Raw genomic sequence first — 14,068 nt, 5'->3', positions numbered from 1 at the left:
TCTGACAAGTAAGCCATGGCAGAATTGCGATGGCATCGTACCAAGAGATAACATGAAATTGAAAATAATAAGATGTCAAAAATGCATGTCGTCAGCAAAATGTATGAAGAAATTACCCAGTTTCGAGGCATCATGTTATTGCACAAATTGTAGTGAGGTTTGGTCGAGTTTTAGGTGGTGCTCCGTGTAGGTAGGCGGAAAACCTGAGAATTTTATATCACAGTATGCTGCGGAGTGCAAGATGACTTTTTTATTTTGATTCAAGATGGAAAGTAGGTCACGGGAAGTTTTTGTTCATAAGTGTGGAAGACCCATTCTGGCCCAATGATGAGGTCCCTTGGACTGTCCCCATCCTCAGCATGGACAGAGCACTTCTCACAGTCAGCGGTTTTCACCAGTGAAAACTGCTGAACCTGCTCTTCTGCATCATCAGCAAGTCTTTATTGAATGCTGGTCATGGACCGGACAGAACCCTGAAAGCTGCAGACATGAATAAAGTTAATGTTTGTCTTTGAGGGCTATGGCTTTGAGGCTGTGTGGCTTAGAGGCAGATCCTTTCTGTCCATCCTACCATTATAACTCCCTGTTTTGTTTTGGACTCATGGGTATTAAGTGGTTACCAGTGCTTCCTTGCATTTTGGTTTTGCAGTGATGGTGACCATAGAATAAAAATTCCACGGAGAAGGTATTTTCTTTACTTCCACTGCTACCATATGTAGAAAATTCTCTGTATATTTGTTACGTGAGCTTGCATGCCAGCCACAACATGAAGTCAGGTTGTTCTGCAAAGACAGTTATCATTAGGGCCACTTGTTCTTGAGAGTGAAGAAGTTGAAAGAGATGCCTGGCACTGAGTTCCCAAGACCTTCAAAAGGGATTTGGACCTAGCACTGAGAAAATCCTGTTTACCTATCTGTCTTCCTCCTCCTTACAGTCTCTGGCATCCTCATTTCCAAAAGACCAAGTCAGGAGTTGGGCATGAGCCTTAAAATCTCTTCTTTCTTATTCTAACCCAGACTGGAGATTCGGCTGAGCCTGTGTCCCAGTGTATCTCTCACTATCTTTCTGTTTGTTCTCACCTATGTGGTGCAAGTTTCTGTTACCCATCATCCTGTTGTACTGGCTCCCTTTGTGTTGCTGTAATTGAAATACCTGGTAAAAAACAAGATAGCAAGAGTTGATTTTTTTTCTCAAGTTTTCAGAGGAATTTCATTTACCACATAGGAAAAGGGCATGGCTACTACATGGCAGTAGGAGCTTGCAATGGGGGTCTTTTTTAATCACAATGCAAGAGGAAGCAGAGAAAAGAGGGAAGGAGAGATAGGCATAGCATTCAAATCCCTACACTACACTCAGTGATGCCAATTCTAAGCTAGGCACCATCTCCTGACCACTTAACAGCCTTCAAAAAGTGCCATAAGCCACTGACAATGTGAACCAGTGGGAAACAGTTCAACTCAAACTCTAAAAACCACCACTATAGTTTCCAATTGTTCTCTCTCTCTCTCTCTCTCTCTCTCTCTCTCTCTCTCTCTCTCTCTCACTCTCTGTGTGTCTGTATATGTCTGTGTGTCTCTGTCTATCTCTCTCTCTTTCTCTCATGTTTTTGTTTCAAATTTATTCTTTCACAGTTACAACAGAGAGAGAGAGAGAGAGAGAGAGAGAGACAGAGACAGAGTCAGAGACAGAGAGACAGAGAGAATACATACACCCCATTTCCCACTATCTCCTCATCCCTTTCCTCCTACCACCGAACCCCTCCTACTCTCTTGGCTTTGTTTTTGTTGTGACCCCTTGCTTGTAATCAGAGTTGTCTGAATGAGTGTGGGTGTGTGATTATTTGCTTGAGCTGGGGCAATAAATCAGAAGCTACACCCCTGAGGAACATGATTTTCTTTCTCTCAACCCATTCCACAAAGCCATGTTTTAGAACACTGAACTGCCGTCTCCTCCTGTTTGAATCTTCCTGTGGTGCTGATAATCGTCAATATAATATACAAGGAATTTTAACTGGAAATTAAAACTTTCAGTAATAAAACCCTGCTGCATCCGGGTTTTATTCCTGTCGAGTGTTCTAGTTTAGTGTCCTCTGGCCTTACCTTTAGTTCTTAACAAAGTCCCAAGGTAAAACTGTCAAATTTTTAGTTTTTTTGAAATCTGTTTCTCTACTGATCCATCCAAGTTTTTTTGTTTAGTCATACAGGTACGGGGCCAATCTCTCTAAGTCCCCCAGTTTTGCCCACAATAGACTACAGGACCCTGTTTGCCTGTAAACAGAGAATGCTAATAGTGTTCTACCTCTCAAGGTGTCACTGAGGACTGCTGGGCTTAATATGCATAAAATACTTAGGGCAGTGGTAGCTCTTAGTGATCACCACATACTCAGAATGCAGCACTGACTCTAGCTAGGAGCAGCAGCATTTGGGAGATGGTAAAAGATATGAATCTTCATGTCCTACCCAAGACCTACCCCCAGGCCCTCTGGGGATGGCCTCCCAGAAGATGTGCTCTACAAGCCCTTGGCCTGCTTCTGATCACAGTGCTAGACACACTTTAGCTTTTCATGTGAATTCTCTCTTCAGTGTTGACCTGAATATGTCTATATCTCTACACACATGTAATCAGTACATGTACAGATGTTGGCCAAGATAACACATTACTTTCTCCACAATTAAAGCTGACACTATAATGCTTGATAGCCAAGTAGTCACTAAGGTGTCAGTAAGAGCTACATCTGTAAGCAATGTGGAAGACTTCTTGCTAAGTCACATTCTCATCAACGCTTGATAATGACAGACCTTTAAAACCTGTAAATCGGATAAATGTGGCATGGGGCATTTAGGATGCATCTCCTGGATTACAACAGGAAGTGTCTTTTGGAATGTTTGTGGACCATTGTGGTCTCGTCATCTGAGAGCTTTGTCTGTAGCTGCTTTATGGACTTTTTTCTTTTGGATATGTTTTACCTACCTACTGACACATCAGATTCATAATCAGAAACTTGTGCGATATGAGCGTCAAGGGAGTGTAGGATTGTTATCTAAATAACTGAATGCTACAAGCACAACTTGAATGTTGTTCATTTTCATAGTGAAAATAATTGACAGTTTAGATGAACACATTAGTCATATTTACTAGGACACACATTATACGTTCATATAGTAAACTTAAATAGTATTAAATTAGTCTTAAATTGCAGGAAATATCTAATTTCATGCTGACATAGTTTTATGCAATGCTCTATGCACTCTTTCAATATTTACTTATCATGGAAGACCATTAAGTGCTGGCACTTTCTGTGATAAAATTTTTATTATTTTTAATTAATATTCATATTTATGTAAAATGAAATGATTAAGGCTTTCATAGGTGGGTATGTGTGTATTTGGATATATTTAGATATAAGCCTTCCATGTTAATGCTTGTTCATGGATTCACATGGATTCACTCACATTCAGATATATGCATATATTACACATATTGGTAAAACATTTGCTTATTTTATCTAAATTTAAAATTTTATTAGTTTTATTAGACTATTTTACTAGTGTTCCTCAGCACTCATACATTCTATTTATAATTTTAGTCATTTCCATACTGCTAGATTATTTTGCAATTCTAACTTTTCATTACAAATATTTTAAATTACACTGTCTCTTTGGCAAATCTTTTTTAAAAAACTTATCTTAATTGCTGCCAGGCATTTTTCAGAAAGCCAGAATTTGTTTGGGTGGCTTTTCTGAGCTTTATGTTGTACATTTCTTGTGAAATAGTTTTTATTTCCTTCAATTGACTTTTTAGTTACATCGTCACTTCTAAATTTCAAAGTGTAGTTCATTAATTATACACACATATACGTATTAATAGAACCATTCAAGGCTTTCTATTTCCTTTTGAGAATTGTTTTAAAAATCGTCTGTAAGAACATTTTGCTTCTAAATTCTAAGTATTTTTATTTTAGCACTGTACTTAGTACACATACTGAAGTGTTTGTGTGTGTGTGTGTGTGCGCGCGCGCGCGCATGGCGCGCGCTTGTGTGCACGTGTATATGTGCAAGTTGTCAATGAAGAGACTTCCTGCCTTCAAATTTGATGTCTGCTATTCCTCTCTCACATTGCCCTAGGCAGACTACCTCATTTCCTCAGCTTGGGATTCAGTGTCATTATCCAGAGAACAGAGCTGATTTTCAGTCTAACTTAGTGGATATTCCACTGTTCCAGTCTGATCTGTTGCTGTAATAAACAGCATGTCTAAAAGCTACTAAGAAGAGGTAAGGGCTTATTTCATCTTAAACTTGAAGGTCATGGTTTCTCACTGAAGGCAGTCAGGATAGGAACCTAAGCAGAAGCTGTGAGGGAATGTTACTTTCTGGCTTGCCCCACTCACCTATGCTAAGCTAGCTTTAAATACCTCAGACCCAACTGTGTAGGGGTGGTGCCATCTACAACAGCTTCGACTCCTCCCAGGTCAATCATTGGTCAAAACAATCTCCCACAGATATGACCACAGACCAATCTTGAAAAGGCATTTGTGAAATTGAGGTTCCCTCTTCCCAGTTTCTCTAGATTATAGCAATAAAAAAGTAACCATCACAACCAGCAAATGTTGCTAAGACCAATATATGGCCATTTAATGGTCACTCATAGGACTCACATAATTGCTAGCACCATATATTGTGACACCCAATGAATGCTGTTTTCTCTAAGTTTCCAATTTAATAACTGAGAACTTGTGTTGCCATTGATATCTCAGAGAAGTTGATGATCAGTGTTATTAATCCCCTTTTGCAGATGAAGAATCAAAGGCAGTGAGAGGTCAAAGAGTTCTCCCTTGGCTTCCCAGCAACTGAAGACAGAAGTAGGATTTTTAACTCAGAAAGTTGAACTCTACACTTCCTGCTGATACCTATTATTTTTACAGATAAGAATGAGTAAAGTAAATATGTTCATCCCATATATCTTTTGTTCTCAGAGTATATATATTAAACAAATAATATGAACTTCTAAGAGAAATCTGATAAAAGACTTTATTTAGGCAATTGTTGAGCTATATGGATACTATTTTAAACTTTTCATGTAAAATTAAAATATTAGAAAAATTAAAAATTGACAGGTTCTAAGTGCATGTCCACAGGAGATCTGGCTCTGCCCTTCACAAGCAGTAGCATTTAGAAGAGCAGGCTCTGCACCTTGCCTGGCAGCACAGTAGAGTTGTCTCTGGTGGCATGGGCATTGGAGAACCTGCCCTGAGAGCATAAGAGCAGAAAAGCTGGCCCTGCCCTTGTAGGCCAAGGCACACAGGTGAGCTGGCCTTATCCCTCACCTGGACGGTGCTGGAGAGCCAGCCCTGATGGCATGAGTGTATGCAGGAGACCTGTTTGGCTCACCAACACAGCTACCACCCAGGCCTACATTCAGGGCTTTGGGTTATTTCACTACAACATCTACCATCTACCCCATCTATGAACTGTTAGACTAAATGAGGGAGCCAGTCCTGCTGATCCAAAGCTGCAGTATTTCCATGACACAGGGCAACAACAGGATATCTTAGAGGATTTCTAGTGAGGCTCCAGTATTGATTGCATAGCATAAGCCAGAAGCCTAACACCAGAATAGTGACTCACTGCAATGAACAATTTTAAAACTCTTGGAGTAAAAGGCTATACTGTGTGACAAAATGTGACACACCACAGATTCCATGGCAAGTTTTTTTTTCTTTTGGTGGAGCTTGCAAGGGCAGAGGGCAGATATGGAGGAACAGGGAAGGGAGAGGGATTGAAGTTTATGATGTAAAATGTACAAAGAATCAAAAGTTAAAAATATCAATGCAGGAGCCATGGCTTATTGGGCATTTGATGAATGCTATGAATTTTCCTAGAATCTTAGCTTCCATAAGTTTCAGTTCCTTCAACCTTAAATTATAAATAGATTAAAATTTTCATTGAGTAATGAATTTTCTACATTGTTTTTATTTCATGAGTGTTTTGCCTATATGGATGCATATACTTTCACTTGTATTCCTGAAATAGTCAGAAGAAGCCCTCTGAAGGAACTGCAGTTATACATGGTTGAAAACCACCATGTGGGTGCTAGGATCTGCAGCTGGGTCCTCTGCAAAATCGAGTCCTCTCAACCACCAAGCTACCCCTATCATGCAATCATGAATTTTTTAAAAATACAAAAATGTGATGTCATTTTGTACTGTGGAATAATACTAGAAAATCAGGGGGCTAATAACTAACTCAGGAATTCTAATTCCAAGTTTCATTTTTACTGTACTGAATAGTAGCACCACTTAGCAATTTTAGATTATAGAAATAAAAAATGAAGTGATTTTCCTTAGTTCACATAAAGTGTAATACTTAGATTAGAATTAGGTTGAACATTGGGCATGCCAATTTTACTAGCAATTCTTAAGAATGGAGCAAAAGTGTTGACCTTGGAGATTTTCAAGATAATTGTTGGAAGAAAGGCACTATAATTCATTTAATGGGAGACAGGCCAGGATCCTTACGATTTAAGCATTCCACCATTAAATGTAACAAGTAGTTCTCTGGTCCCTCTAAATCCTAAGTCTAGCAACAACAGTAGTGCAAGCTGGTACCTTTAGGTTGCTGTTGTGATAATTGTTCTTTTAAGAATAAGATTAGCAGTAACTGCCCTTATTTAAAACACAATTAAAGAAAAAATCCAACATGGTTGGACATGGTCACATATACCTTTAATCTAGCAGTCAGGAGGGAGAGGCAGGCAGATGTCTGTGAATTCAAGTCAAGAGAGTTCTAAGACAGTAGAGAAGACAAAATGTCTTAAAAAATGAAACAAAACAATGGAAAAGCAAACAAAAAGGTCAATGAGACCCCCAGATTGCCAATTTGCTCCCCGCTGTGTAAAGAAGATACAAGGAAAGGGGGCAACCTCTGAATTAGATTCTAAATCTAGTTCTGACATTAAACTTCTAATTCTCAGAACTGTGAAAAAAATGTTTGTAAGTATAGTAACATGAGCATAGCATTGTGTTATATCACCATGAATGGGCCAAAATAGAAAGTCTTTTAAAATGATAACTAAGAACCCCACTCCTGATACTAATTCTCATTTGTTCCCTTCTCTTGCATGTGGGAAAAACATAGTTGTCTGTTCATACTGAATGAGACCTACCAAAAGTAGTAGATGACCAGGTTTAAAATACTGATTTTTGCCCCAGCATTATCACTGTTTATTGTTGTCATTGTTGTTGTTGCTGCTGCTGCTGTTGTTTTGTTTTGTTTTTGTTTCAGCATTCCTCTCTTAGCTTTTATTTTCATTCATTGAATAGTTTTTTTATTGTTAATGTCAAATGCTCTTTTCAGAAAGTGAGATGACAAAACATTGAGGGAAGCCTCTGGGCCAATTGATGCTATGGACTTATATCCTTCACCTGGCTGAAATTAGAAGGGGATCCTTCCATATTTTCACACTTACATATGACCACCCTTTTCTACACTTAATGTTTGAAACTTCTTAATAGAGCCTGAAGCAGAAGACAAGTCCTGCAAAATCTATGAGATGATGCATTTGTATTTTTTGATATCACATGAGCATGCTTACTGACAGAGTAACAGATGACTTCTAGATCAAGAGTGGCAAGCAATAAAAATTGAGGTCTTTTTTCATTTTTTATTGGCGATTTTCTTTATCTACATTACAAATGTTATCCCCCTTCCTGGTTGCCTTTCCAGAAACCCCCATCTCATCCCCTCACCCCCTGTCTCCATGAGGTTGCTCTCCTACCCACCCGCCCATTCCCTCCCACTCCCTCCCACCTACCTACCCTGGCATTTCCTTATACTGGGGCATCAAGCTGACACAGGACCAAGGGCCTCTCCTGCCCATTAATGCCTGACAAGGCCATCCTCTGCAACATATATGGCTGGAGCCATGAGTTGCTCCATGTATACTCTTTGGTTGGTGTTTAGTCCCTGGGAGCTCTGGGGAGTCTGGTTGGTTAATATTGTTCTTCCTATGGAGTTGCAAACCCCCTGAGCTGCCTCAGTCCTTTCTCTAACTCCTCTATTTGGGACCCTTTTCTCAGTCCAATGGTTGGCAGATGCTATTCTTCCTAATCTTGTTGTTTAAAACAGTTATCAGAAAGCATAGAGGAAAATATGTCAAATAATACACACACACACACACACACAAAGAGAGAGAGAGAGAGAGAGAGAGAGAGACAGAGAGACAGAGAGACAGAGAGACAGAGACAGACAGAGAGATAGAGACAGACAGAGACAGAGAGACAGATAGAGACAGAGACAGAGACAAAGAAAGATGGGGAGAGAAAGATCTGAAGTCATCGAATTCCCAAAGTTGACAAGTATAGCCCTACTACAAGCTAAGCAACTCACATTTTGGCTAAGGCTGCTGTGTAAGAACTTTATATTCGGACTGGAGGAATGGCTTAGAGGTTAAGAACACTGACTGCTCTTCCTAGAGGTCTTGAGTTCAATTCCCAGCAACCACATGGTAGCTCACAACCATCTGTAATAGGATCCAATGCCCTCTTCTGGTGTGTCTGAAGATAGCTACAGTGTACTCACATACATAAAATAAATGAACAAATCTTTGTTAAAAAAAGGAACTTTATATTCTTTTATTTCACTCTTTTCGGTAAAGTTCTTGGGTTACATAGTACTAGGACTTAGTCATGCTTTGCTCGCTGTTGCTTACTCAGGATACATTGTAGTTAATACTTCTCTGAGTTGTTAAACCAGGTCAGCTCAATGTTTTATTTGGCAAGCAACATCTTAGAAACACAAACTCACTTTTACCCCCACTTAATTTGGCACCTGGATGCATATTGGTTGACACATCTGTGAAAGTTTTATATTATGCCAAATGAGAGTTGCCGTCCAAGATCCTCCTGATTCTGGGAGACCATCTGGGAGCAGCCTTGACTAGCACCCTAAGACTCACCTGCCTAATTCAGTAAAGACAGCATCTTATCACGACTTCCACAGGAAGACAATTTGACATTCAGTGTCCCATGGTTACTCTTTCAAGTTCCACTCAGTCTTCTTAGTCTATGGAGGCATTTATGTGCTGAGAATAATGAGGCTTAAAAATGTTAAAGACATACTCTTCAGTTTCCTCCTGGGCCATTAGCTCATATATCTGTTTTAGGTGCCCTATTTCTTAACCCAATTTATAACCACGTGTTAGTGCAAAGTTGTACTGAGTCTTCCTGGCATACTTCATTTAAAATAAATAGAACAGATGTTAAATAATATATATTACTCATCATCATTATAACTAATAGAGACTATTTACTAAATTTTTATTACTTAGTGTGTACTGCTGAGGTTTTCAAAGCACAATGCCTCATGATTATCTCTTTTTTACTAAGGAGGATTCGAGACCCAGAATGGTTTTGTTTGAATTCGGGGCATCACAGCTAATTTGATATGAAGCAAACACTCTCATCTTAGGTGTCCAGTGCTCCCATATCACAGAGAGAGCAAAAAGGAAGAAAAGATGCATTTATTAATTATTAATAATATTTCCTCAGCTCACTAAAGAATGGATCTTTTTCTAAATTTTTATTAAAGAAATGCTCTTGGTAAATAATTTGATTCATCATTCTATTTTCCCTTTAATGACACCTGTTGACAACAGAAATACACCTTTCAATTACAGAACTAATACCTTTTTGGTGTTCAAGTGACAGGGCTGTGTTCCCAAGGTAGTCGTTGAGGGAGTCCCATCTTTGCTGAGATAGTAGAAACTTAGATTATCAAATCTACAAAGAAAGTGGTGACTCCTGTTAATTGACTTACTCACTGGTTCAGTGAAAGCTAAAAGGAGGAATGTTGGAAACATGTTCTCCAGTGAGATCAGACCATCTTAAGAATGAATGTGGTGATTGGCCATCAGAAGGAAATGAGGAGGACCAAGTTCTTGTTTATTTTTACCTTTGAAGTTGGGTATTTTCCTAACATCATGGACATACCTCCAACTTCATCATCTTCAAGGCTCTTGACTTTTATGTCTCCTGAGGCCCATGTGTGCTCACACCTCTTGCACTATCTGAACTTTTCTAAGTTGTCAGTAGTATGTGACCTCATGCTCAAGGTTATACAAGCTTGTTTGGGGAAACGAGATCTTGGGTTAAATATTTATCATTACCGAGAAAGACAGATGAGAGTCAGGCTAATAGATCTAAGAGGATATTTAACATTTTAGAAAATCAAAGGTAGTCTTTATGTGTTTTGTGAAATATCTCATCTCATCTTGCTTCCAAAATTTGGTTAGAAAAATTCAGAGGTCGGGTGGGAGATCAGCTGTTCTGCCTTTAAAGCCTTTACCTTTTTAAAAAAGTAATGCTTACCATGTTATAGCTGCACTGAGAAAAATAAAATGAAAAATAATAAATGAAAAGACTCAATATTCATACAATATCCCACCGAGACTCTTGAGCTCTGTAGCTTAAAACAAAACTCATGCTAGCCCTGTGAAATCCTTGACATATCCCTAGACATGCTAGAGTTGAAACTCGAAAATGTTAGGGGATTCGATGAAGGTCAAACAGAAAGTATCAAAGTCAGAATTGAGCACAAAATTTGGCTTCAAAAAATCGATATTTTTATCCTACAATTGCATGCCTTTTTCAAAATGCAGCTTAAAATTGGCTTTTCATTCCTGTGTGCAATTGAGTCCAAAAGATCTACCATAACCAAAAATAAACAGCAAAAATAAACTCCGTGTGAGTTATTTGACTCACATTATAGGATGAGTCACCCCAGAAGAAAGAGCAAAGCAGAGGGAAACTGGCCTGAGCCTTTGGTTTACTCCTGAACTAAGGCCCTGGTGGAAGTCCCCTTTGGAATCCAGACTTTTGCAAGTTGTCCCATCACAGGGACAACACCTGTCTCTGAAGTGTTTCTTCCTGTTTTGTTTTTAAGCTCCTGTTACATGCTTCAGCTATTTGAAGTTTGCTGATGGCTTTGGGACCAAGATAGGCTATTCAGAACGACACAGTGAGAGCAGCAGCTAGCTGGGACTAGAGTTGACACTGAGATGTGATGTGCTATGGGGTCTGAGTGTCACCTTCAGCACTTTGGCTCTTGAGAAGAATTTGAAGTACAGCTGCTTTTCTTTCCCTAAGCCTTTGTATAAAGTCCCTTTATTTAAAATCAAACATACAGTAAATATAATCTGTTAATTTGATTTGGGGGAAATAGTTCTTTTAACATATACAAAATACATAATCTTATACAGGTTATTCAGAATCTCTGTGCCATAACACCTCGCCTGTGCATTAACATAAGGCAAAAGCTGTTCTAAACATTAAGGAACCAGCATCCTGCACAGCACATGGTCCCTTGAATCTTGTATTATCTTAAGATTCCTTTCAGTAGTACATAGAGACAATCCTACAAAGCACTTCATATTGTTGATTTTTATAAAAGCAATACAGAAATGGCCAGTGTCATCCTCAATTTACTTGTTTGGATGTGTTTTCCATATTTGGTGGCAATTAGCTATTTATCAACTAAAGCTAATTAAAACAAAGCTTTCATTCTTAATTGGGTCATAGTATTATTAGCCAAGGAAAGTCAAAACTCTACCTGTCTTTGTTCTAGAGCTAATGTTCTTCAGATGTAATAAAAGTGCCAATCACATTCTTGCTAGTGATTATGATAATAGGTCATGAAAATAATAGAAAATAAACACCATTATCAACTAATTTAGAAATAATTTTGAGGGTTGGGAATTTTGAATATGAGGGATGGCACCTTTAAGTTCTTGTAATCGTGTCTTTGGCAAGAGAGACAACTTCTAGCAAAACAGCTGTGATAGACCTCTTCATCATTCTAAGAAGCCTGGTGTTACCTGCACTCATGAAGTAATAATGAGTGTAACCATGACAATATCCACAACACTGAAACTAACCACCATCAGTACTACTCACAGGGCACTGATCTTACTGCCTTATATAACTTGTAATATTTCAAATTCAAGGGTTGGCGTCATATGGTGTACACTATGGTGTTCTGGGGAGGAGACCGTGGCTGTAAGATACTCTTATTATAGTCAGCAAGGTACTGGGTTATGTATATCAGATCTCCTTGTAGGTGTTGTGCTTTGAACAGGAAATTCCTTTTTGAGGTTTGTGTTTCTGAACACATGGACTCTATTGAGTTTGGAAAGCTGTAGGACCCTGAGGAAGTAGATTGTCACTAGAGGAAGTTGTTCATTGGGGTCAGGACATAGGCACTTTTAGCGTAGCCTCACTTCCTGTCTACTCTGATGCTGACTGCAGAGAAGTGACCAGCTGCCTTCTACTCCTATAGCCGCCCCTTTCTTACCATGATGGATTGTGAACTTTAAGAAAATGTATCATTCTTCCTTTGAGTTGCTTCTTGTCAGATGTTTGGTATCATCAGCAAGAAAGGTTACTAATACATTGGGCTAGGTTTCAGTGGATGAATGAATGGCTGGCATTATCACTAGATATTGGGGCACAAAATTATGGCTCTTTAAAGTTCACATTCTGGTTACTGTTCAGAAGAAGGCTCACTTGTTAATGAAGATCTGGGTTAGTTACCTAAACAAGGGGTGAAACTATTTGTTTTATTATCACTTGTCTTATTATCCATGTGAGTGGAGATTCCAAAGTGCATAGGGGATACTCATAGCTGAAGATCTAGTGGCATTCTACTTGTGATTCCTGGCCATGGCAGGAAGGAGTCTGAAAGCAGGGCATTGAGAGTCATGGTAAAAAGACATTCCCATTAAGGTGTCTGCTAACATGACTTCACAAATTCTGTGTTTACTGTCCATATCCTGGGTAACACCAAGGCTGGTTATGGTTCCCTGTGGGAGTCATAAGCTATGTTGGCTACCTTTGTAAACTTGATACAACCTAGAATAATTTTGGAAGAAACTATAAGATATTTTCTAGATCAGGCTACCCTGTGGACATGTCTGTGGGGAATTATCTTGATTAAGTTAATTGATTTAGGAAGAGCCAGGCCAGTACAGGTGGCACAATTCCCTTGGCCGGGGGAGGAGGAGGGGGTATCCTGAACTGTGTAAGGGTGGAGAAACTGAGCAAGAACACAGTACGAATGCATTTTTCTGTCTCTACTCTTGACTGGAGATATAATCTGACGAGGTATAATCTTTCAAGTTCCCAGCTCAACACAACGTCTTCAAAATGTGACCTAGAATCAGTGACCTAGAATCAAAAATCAAATAAACTCCCTCAGGTGTTTTTTTGTTTTTGTTTTTGTTTTGTAGAGATATTTTATCATAGCAACAGAAATTAAACCAGGACAGGAGTGCTCCTTCTGGGATAGGTGTTTTCTGATGAGTGTCTGCATGACATAGCAAAGTCTATGCATTATGCTTCTCCTTTTCAGTGTGCCTACCTTCATGACTTTCTAGAAACTTCTTGTCTCTGAATTTTGCTTTTCTTTCCCAGTCTATTTTATACTAACTTACCCACTTATCACTATTCAGCTGAGCTGTTTCTCTGAAGCCAGGTGAAAGTCCTATGGTGGGGTAGTGGCAAGAGTAGAGCCAGGCAGTTAGTGATGTCTGACTTTTACCTTCAATTATCATTACATTGAATTATCATTTCAAAGAGGCACGGGGTTGTACAGATCTTGGGGAACAGCAACTGATTTAGAGGCATCTCTGGCCATGTCATAGCCAGTCCGACCCTATGGATATGAATGACCTTAGAATGTTCCTGCTGCTGGGTCTCTTCTGTTCTTGTCAATTCTCCAAGTCTCATTCCTCATCATCTTGTCTCTCTTTTCGTATGTATCCTGCTAATAAATTATACTACACTGAATGCTGGAGTATAGCATCCTTTTAGTTTCACCACCAAAATCCTTTCTAAAATACTACATGATATATATATATATATATATATATATATGTATATATCTCCATCTATACTATATGTATATATATGTATATATCTCCATCTATACTCTATGTATATATATATATATATATGATATATATATGTATATGTATCTCCATCTAATTAGGAAGAAGAATGGAGAGGTGAACAAGTTAT

General features: G+C 38.8%; 1 long non-coding RNA gene across 4 annotated transcripts; it reads right to left on the bottom strand.

Moving 5' to 3' along the window:
• Positions 1-231: 231 nt before the first annotated feature.
• LOC102547760 (uncharacterized) lies at positions 232-11,844 on the bottom strand. 4 transcript variants are annotated; one of them, XR_001841160.3, is made up of 5 exons: positions 11,772-11,844; positions 9,682-9,775; positions 6,720-6,782; positions 1,080-1,152; positions 232-480 (listed from the first exon to the last, which is right to left on the bottom strand). It is a non-coding gene; the product is annotated as an uncharacterized LOC102547760 (long non-coding RNA). The 4 variants fall into 4 exon arrangements; XR_010057561.1 differs by having other exon boundaries at positions 11,604-11,809; XR_359595.5 differs by lacking the exon at positions 6,720-6,782.
• Positions 11,845-14,068: the final 2,224 nt, after the last annotated feature.

This window comes from Rattus norvegicus, chromosome 14, assembly GCF_036323735.1.
Source record: "Rattus norvegicus strain BN/NHsdMcwi chromosome 14, GRCr8, whole genome shotgun sequence".
In the NCBI taxonomy this organism is placed as follows: domain Eukaryota; kingdom Metazoa; phylum Chordata; class Mammalia; order Rodentia; family Muridae; genus Rattus; species Rattus norvegicus.
Note: the sequence above shows the minus strand (reverse complement) of the source record. Positions and strands in the feature narration are given on the sequence as shown.